This window comes from Lissotriton vulgaris, chromosome 4_1 (genome assembly GCF_964263255.1).
Source record: "Lissotriton vulgaris chromosome 4_1, aLisVul1.2, whole genome shotgun sequence".
In the NCBI taxonomy this organism is placed as follows: Eukaryota; Metazoa; Chordata; class Amphibia; order Caudata; family Salamandridae; genus Lissotriton; species Lissotriton vulgaris.
In genome coordinates this window covers 1,990,486,854-1,990,493,931 of record NC_141691.1, presented here as the reverse complement: position 1 = coordinate 1,990,493,931, position 7,078 = coordinate 1,990,486,854, and positions in this window count along the sequence as shown.

Sequence of the window (7,078 nt, the reverse complement as noted above, 5' to 3'; positions counted from 1 at the left end):
CTAACCACTAGTATATGTAGAAGACCTTTGTACTTACTACCATTCGTATGTGATTTTAGAGTGTATCTGTTTGTATCTTTCCTTGTGTGACTTTACAACTTGTACACGTGACATTTTGTTCAGTCTGTGTCTCTTATGTAACTCATGTAATCCTAAATCCTTATGTTTTGCAACTGGTTCTTTTTGTAAAGCGCTCTGACACCTTCGGGTAAAGTTCGCAGCTATACAAAATCGCATTAAATAAAAAAAAAAATACATTAAAAAAAACCAAGAGGGAGTCCCTCGGTGAGACGGTGCCCAGAGCTCACAGGGCTAAGAACCACACACGTGCCCCAGTGAGCACGATGTGTACTGGGCACTGCCCTCCATCACCCCCTGGCAGTGCCTGCTGCGCCCTCACCCGTGCCCCCTTCACCAGGGTGCAGAGGGTCACAGGACGGGGTTGTGCGTTTGCTTCGCCCCCGCCCTGTCCAACCCGTCTCATCTGCCGATTTTAATACAACATTTGTCTCAGATCACAAGAGGTGTCTGCGCTGCGCCGGGATTCACACGTTAGCGCCCTCCCCAGCCGTTAATTGCTGTAATTAGCCACTTATGGAGGTGAGACTCGTGCCCAGACAGGGTAAACAATAAACATCCCCCTATAGTGGCGAGCGAAGGGCTGGGGCCGCGGCAGAAAACACAACCTGAGAATCCTGGACTCGAGTGGACACACGGCGGACGAGAAGCCTCCCCCTGTCGTACACACTGTGGACATTGAGCCTCCCCCGGTCACGCACACCGTACAATGAGCTCGAAGTGACTCCTGGTCACACAGGTGCCCTCTGGTGACACAAGCACACGGTACAAGGAGCCCAAAGTGACTCCTAGTGACACAAGCACACGGTACAAGGTGACGCAAGCACACGGTACAAGGAGCCCAAAGTGACTCCTGGTGACACGAGCACATGGTACAAGGTGCTTGTGTCACAGTGGAGAAGTGTGGCTCAATGGCTCAATGATTAGAGCGGCAGACCCTGATGCAGAGGTCTAGCCCAGGACCAGGGTTCAATTCCCCGCCTCAACGGGTCTTGGGCTCAAAATTCCACCGACCTGATAATTCTCGCCTCGGTGCCTATTCCAATCATGGAGTCCCACTCTGCAACTCTGGGCAATAGCTTGCTTAATCTCCACAACGGCCCCCACAACGATAAGGATGCCTGGCCTCCACCTTGGGGGTGCCCAGGAGTGGACGCCTCACAGGGAAAGCCAGGATGGGTTTCACAGCGGTATTCGTACAAGCGCCTTGAGACCCTTGCTGGTGAGTAGTGCGCTATACAAGTATCAATTACAATTACTCCTGGTGACACAGGTGCCTCCTGGTGACACAAACACGCGGTACAAGGAGCTTGATGTGACTCCTGGTGAAACAAGCACACGGTACAAGGAGCCCGAAGTGACTCCTGGTGACACAGGTGCCTCCTGGTGAGACAAGCACACGGTGCAAGGTGCTTGAAGTGACTCCTGGTGAAACAAGCACACGGTACAAGGAGCCCGAAGTGACTCCTGGAGGCACAAGCAGACGGTACAAGCAAAGCAGATGGCTCATCCAACCTTTTGGCAGAAGCAATTATTATTTAAAATACCTTTGCAATATATACATTTCAAATCTACAGAATGTAGTGGTTCAAAGGCCGAAGAATCAAAAGAAGATCACATGGAGGTGCCCTAGAGCAGAAAGGGACCTAGAGCTCTGAAATATTTGTGCCACCAAGCAATCAACTCTTGAAAAGAAGTCATCAAACTCATAGAACACTTTCATTGCGAAGCACTGAGCTTTGATAGTAGAAAGTGTTATATTTTTATGAAAGTCTTCCCAAAGATACTGTAACAGAGAAGAAAGCGGGCAATCAGTTGGAGACACTAAGTGTATCGAACACTATTTGAGTAATGAAAACCAGTGCCTAGAGTAGTATTTTGAGGTTGACTGCTTCGGCAAAGTATAACGGCAGGCCCTTTCTCTTTGTAAATTCAACCTTTCAAATTTGATACCGATAGGCACCACTTAAGAGGAGGATGAACAGCTTCAGGGAAGAAGGAACTAGAGGAAGGATCTAATGTGTGCAGACTGCTAGAACCCCAGAGTGCCAGTCTGAAACAATATATGACGTGTTATCCAATAAATATTTCTATAGTACATGTTTATGTCAGTTGGCTTGAAATTAGTGTTTTTTTTCCGTTGTTTTTTTTTTTTTTTTTTATAAAAATTTTTTTATTTAAAAATATAAGTGGAATATACATTGGCAATGTTCATGAAAAACAGCATGTTCAAGGCAGCTTTACATTTAGGAAAACAGCTGTCTCCCTTACCCACTCAGCTTTAGAGATTTGGGAAGCTCATGTTGGCATAGTTGATGGCCTACCCAATTTCAAGGAGAGTTCTCCAGAAAGGCCACCCTACAATGTCGCTCTGGTTCCTCTATGGAAATATTTTTGCCCACTCAGCACTTTGATGAGGCAGTGGAAAGCATCAATCTATTTTTAATAAACCATTTAATGACTCATTGGCCACAGGGGTGGTGCCCAAGGAATGGAAACAAGCCACAGGAGGCCTTCATTCAAAAGCCTACAGCCAACCCCTCTTGGGCAGACAATTTTTGGCCATTTCCTTTCTCCAAGCAGCTTCTAAAAGGTTGGAGAAGATGCTAAACCAACAATTGGGGATTTATATAGAACTGGAAGAATTATTACATCTCTCCAAGATGAGCGTCCAATCCAGACAAAGTACTGAGACAGGCTTGTAAGAAGTCCCTGAAACTATTAAGGATTATCTTGCTAGGGGCAGAGGGTCGCTCTTCTCCACTTAAACTTGCCATTGGCATTTGACACCATCTCCCAGATGTAGATGTAGAGAATGGGTTATGGTTCTATGGTAGATTCAATAACTTCTGGCAAATAGGAAACAAAGGGCCGTAATCAAACTCTGTCTTTTGTCCAAATGTTGAAATGGGTGTCCCTCAAGGGTCTTCTCTAAGTCCGACATGCTTTAATGTGTATATAGCACCTTTAGCTACTGTTATTGAGGGATTTGGCTTTCAGGCCATATCTTACTCAGATGATAGTCAACTTATATTTTTCCTGGGGGATAACCCTGCTGCGACACAGTCAACTTTCAAATGTTGCCTTCTGGAAGTGGTCAAATGGATGGTCAAGAACTATTTATGCTGCAATTCCACTGAAACAGAGATCCTTTTGTTTGGACCACAAGGGTCCATTTGGTTGAATGACTGGTGGCCTTCTGAGCTGGGTGGGACTTCTTCTCCTTCCATTGTGGCTAGAAATGTTTTAGTCATATTTGACAACAGGCTCTCTTTTTGCCCTTATATTAGCGGGGATGTGTTTCTCTCTACTGCGCTCCCATACAAAATTATTTGAGTTTCTTCTGCCTGAGTCACGCAAAAGCATAGTTCACGCAATGATCACGTCCCATTTGAATTATGCTAATGCTTTGTTCACCGACCTTCCGGCATACTTACCGAAACATCTTCAATGGTACATAATGCAGCTGCTCTGCTTGTATTGAATGTACCTAGGTGAGATTCAGTATAGGCACGTCTAAAAGAACCACACTGGCTCTCGATTGAAAAATAAATTCTTTTTACAGCCCTTGGTATTGTGTTTCGGGCCTTTCGTGGGACAGCTCCCAGTTATCTCATCAGAAGGCTGCAACCCTATGTACCATCTCAGGATCTGAGATCTAAGGATGCCCTCCTGGTCACTATTCCTTAGGTTTTGCCGGAAAACATAGGGTAGGCACTCTTTCACCTATCTGGTGGCCAAAGCTTGGAATGAGTCGCCACTTTTCTTGTGTCAGATATGTAATGAACAGCAGTTCAGGCAACAGCTTAAGACGTGTCTGTTTCAATCAAACAGGATTTGTAGAGCTTTGCAAATCACCCGCGTGGTTATTCAGGCACAGAATGCCATCTGCTCGGGTGGAATTAGTTGAACAACCAGGTCTTGAGTCATCTTCTGAATTCCTGATGCGACAGTGAGGCCCGGTGGTGGAGAGGGAGGTAGGAAAAGAAGGGACCTCCACTGTTGCTGCGACAGATGCAGGGGATGTGTGTGAGGAAGATGGAGGCAGAGTGCAGGTGTCTGGAGGGTTTGTGGAAGCTCATGCGGTGGTTGATGTATGCTGGGTTTATCTCTTGGTAATTCTAGACGGCTGCAAAAAATATATTTCTGTGTTACCCAGTTATGCCTGTTATCATTTTACACACAAAAGGTGAAGAGAGGAATTCTTGTAAATAGTCTAACTTTCAGGCAGTCACTCTTGGTGGCATTCCAACCCACCATTTTCACCCACTGTACCACTCAATCTGGACTGATGCCCACCTAATGAAAATCAGTACTGACTCTGCTTCTGCTTCCATGGGAACAGTCCATCATGAACTGCCAGGGGAGGTCCCCTCCAGAAGGAAAAAGAAGCAACTCTAGACCAGTTTTGGCTTTGTTAGGCCTTCTCAGTTAGTTTGCCCAGACATTGGACTCCTGCTCTCTGCTCCACAGGATCCTTCACTGGAATCCCACCCAAAGTGATTGTCCGTGGTGGTTTGGACTATCTGCACGCATTCTTCCCATCACCGTTTATGTGTTTTAATATCTATGCTTTAGTAATGTCAATATGGTTCCCATTCTGTGAAAACAAGTGCCCACACTAATATTATTCACATTGTGATATTTGCATTTAAAATTCATTTTATACTCCTATTTCCGTATGATTTGTTTTTTGTGCAACTTTATTGATTACATCAAATGTTTTATCTTTGATAATTCACAGGGTTGATTTTATTCTTCCTAATTTATTTGCTCAGGAGACATCCAGAACATGTTCTTTTTATTCCCTTTATATTTTATATATTTCTTTTAAATCACTTATTAGACAAATTTGATGTCAATATTTCACACCGAAATGTCACAAAATGTTCATGTTTGCTTATGAGCATGATTTAATTTCTTCTCTGTTATGCTTATTCACACAAGGTGAAGGGAATAGTTCTTGGTCTTTATTAGAGCCCCTTGGATGTCATGCTGTTCGAGCCAGGATATTCTGTGACTCCACTTTTCATAAATCTAATGCCTGATTACCTTCTCATATATTCTTTTTAGTTAAATAATTCCAAAGATTTTTAGTTTCACAATGTCATTCTTATGTTCCGTTTTGAAATGTCTTGCAATATGCAAAGATATATCACAGTTTATTATGGCTCCTAGGTGTTCAAAAATGTTTTAAAATAAATGTGGTGCTGGATTTCTTCTCCAATATGCACACTGTTAATATATTTATTGATTTCTTTCTTTGTTTAAGTCTGCGGTCATCCAGAGACAATCTTATTCCACATTTTCAAGATATGTATTATTTATATCAAAGGGATCCTGTTGTTTTCTCCTTTAGTCAGCCACTTGCTTTATTTTACCTTGTAAAAAAGCTATGACCAGAATGTCTTTCAAAGAAACTCATTTTAGTAAGTTTTTGGAAACTTTAGGCACCTAGCATTTGACAATCTTCATCTATTTATAAATTATTACAGCATTTTTTTATTACTCATTTTACCTCATGTATGATGTAATTAATCCAATATTTATTATTTTTTGTAATGCAACCTCAATTACTACCTGTGAATAACATCTCAATAGAAAATATTGCGCAAACTAAGACTATGCCTTAGCTCTGCAAGGTTTGTTTTCACACAAACGGGTTTCATGAGTGAACTTAGTTCAAAGCAATAAACATTTTTGTATTTTTTTTTATTTGGTTTATAAACTTTATTTTCCATTTTTCCATAATAACAAAACATCAACCTTACATCATACAGTGTATTATCTACCTTTTTAGAATTGAATTGCAGTGTTGGGAGCAAAATAAAAACGATTGGGACCCACAGTCATTATTATGTACATTACAGTATTGAACGGACCATAAATTAGGCCATATATCCATAGGACATGTACTTATAGCATTTATTCTCCCTGTCTTCCACTCTCTTGTTGGTCCTCCTTGTCTGTCTCGCCTTCCTCACTTTCTGAGCCACTTTGCTTTGACCCAGTCCCGCCGCTGAGGACCCAGTGTTACACAATCCCGCCACACCATTAAATCTAATTGTAATTTTTCGTCCCTGCGTGTGAGTTTCATATGCCTTGATGCCTTCGGGCTTAGTCGCGCATTATAAGATTCCTTTCATTTCATTTTCATTTAATTTAATTTCATATGTACTTTTCCAGCTAATGCCCACTCTCTAATGCTCTGGGCCTCTCTGCCTCATCCATGTTATGGCCACCCTACGTCTGGCTAATAATAACATTAATTGTAGCTATTTATAAGGTAGCTTCCGTTTTTTGGGATTCCGTACGTGGACAAGTAAGAATTGCAATGACTCCTCCCTTAACGGAAGGCATGGGACCTCCCGCACCTTGTGTGCCACCCCCGTCCAGAACTGTCTCACCACCGGACATCCCCACACCAGATGAAGAAAGACTGCGTCTGCATGCCACATCTGGGACGTTTACCATCCTTATCGTGTGAAATGCATTTTAACTTTACCGGTGTAAGGTAAGTGCGGTGTAAAAAGTTGTAATGGGTTACTTTAAATCTAGCATTGCAGGAGACAGTGTGTGTGAGAGTGCCTATGATGCCCAATTTCTCTCTCCTAACTATGTACTGAGGTCTCTCTCCCAAGCTGCCCTTGATGGTGGTGTCAGGAGTGTAGAGTCTTGTTTTATGGCTTTATATGTGATATCATTCTACGACCGGCGTCGCGTGTGAGTAGGATATCCAATGTATGTGTTGGTTGGGGGATGTCTGGGTACTGCGGCCAGGTGATTTTAACTACCCCCTGGATTCCTCTGTAATGCAAGTAACGCCCTTGCCCTAGACTAAACCTCTCACTGACCTGTTTGTAGGAAATTAAGGTCTAATTTGGGAAAAGGTCTGCGAAGACCTCACAACCGCCATCTCTCTAGGCCTGAAAAGACGTGTGTTCCCATCTCTCTGAAGATGGCCAGGACCCAGGTCGGTATCTCTCTGTGGAATGGTGCT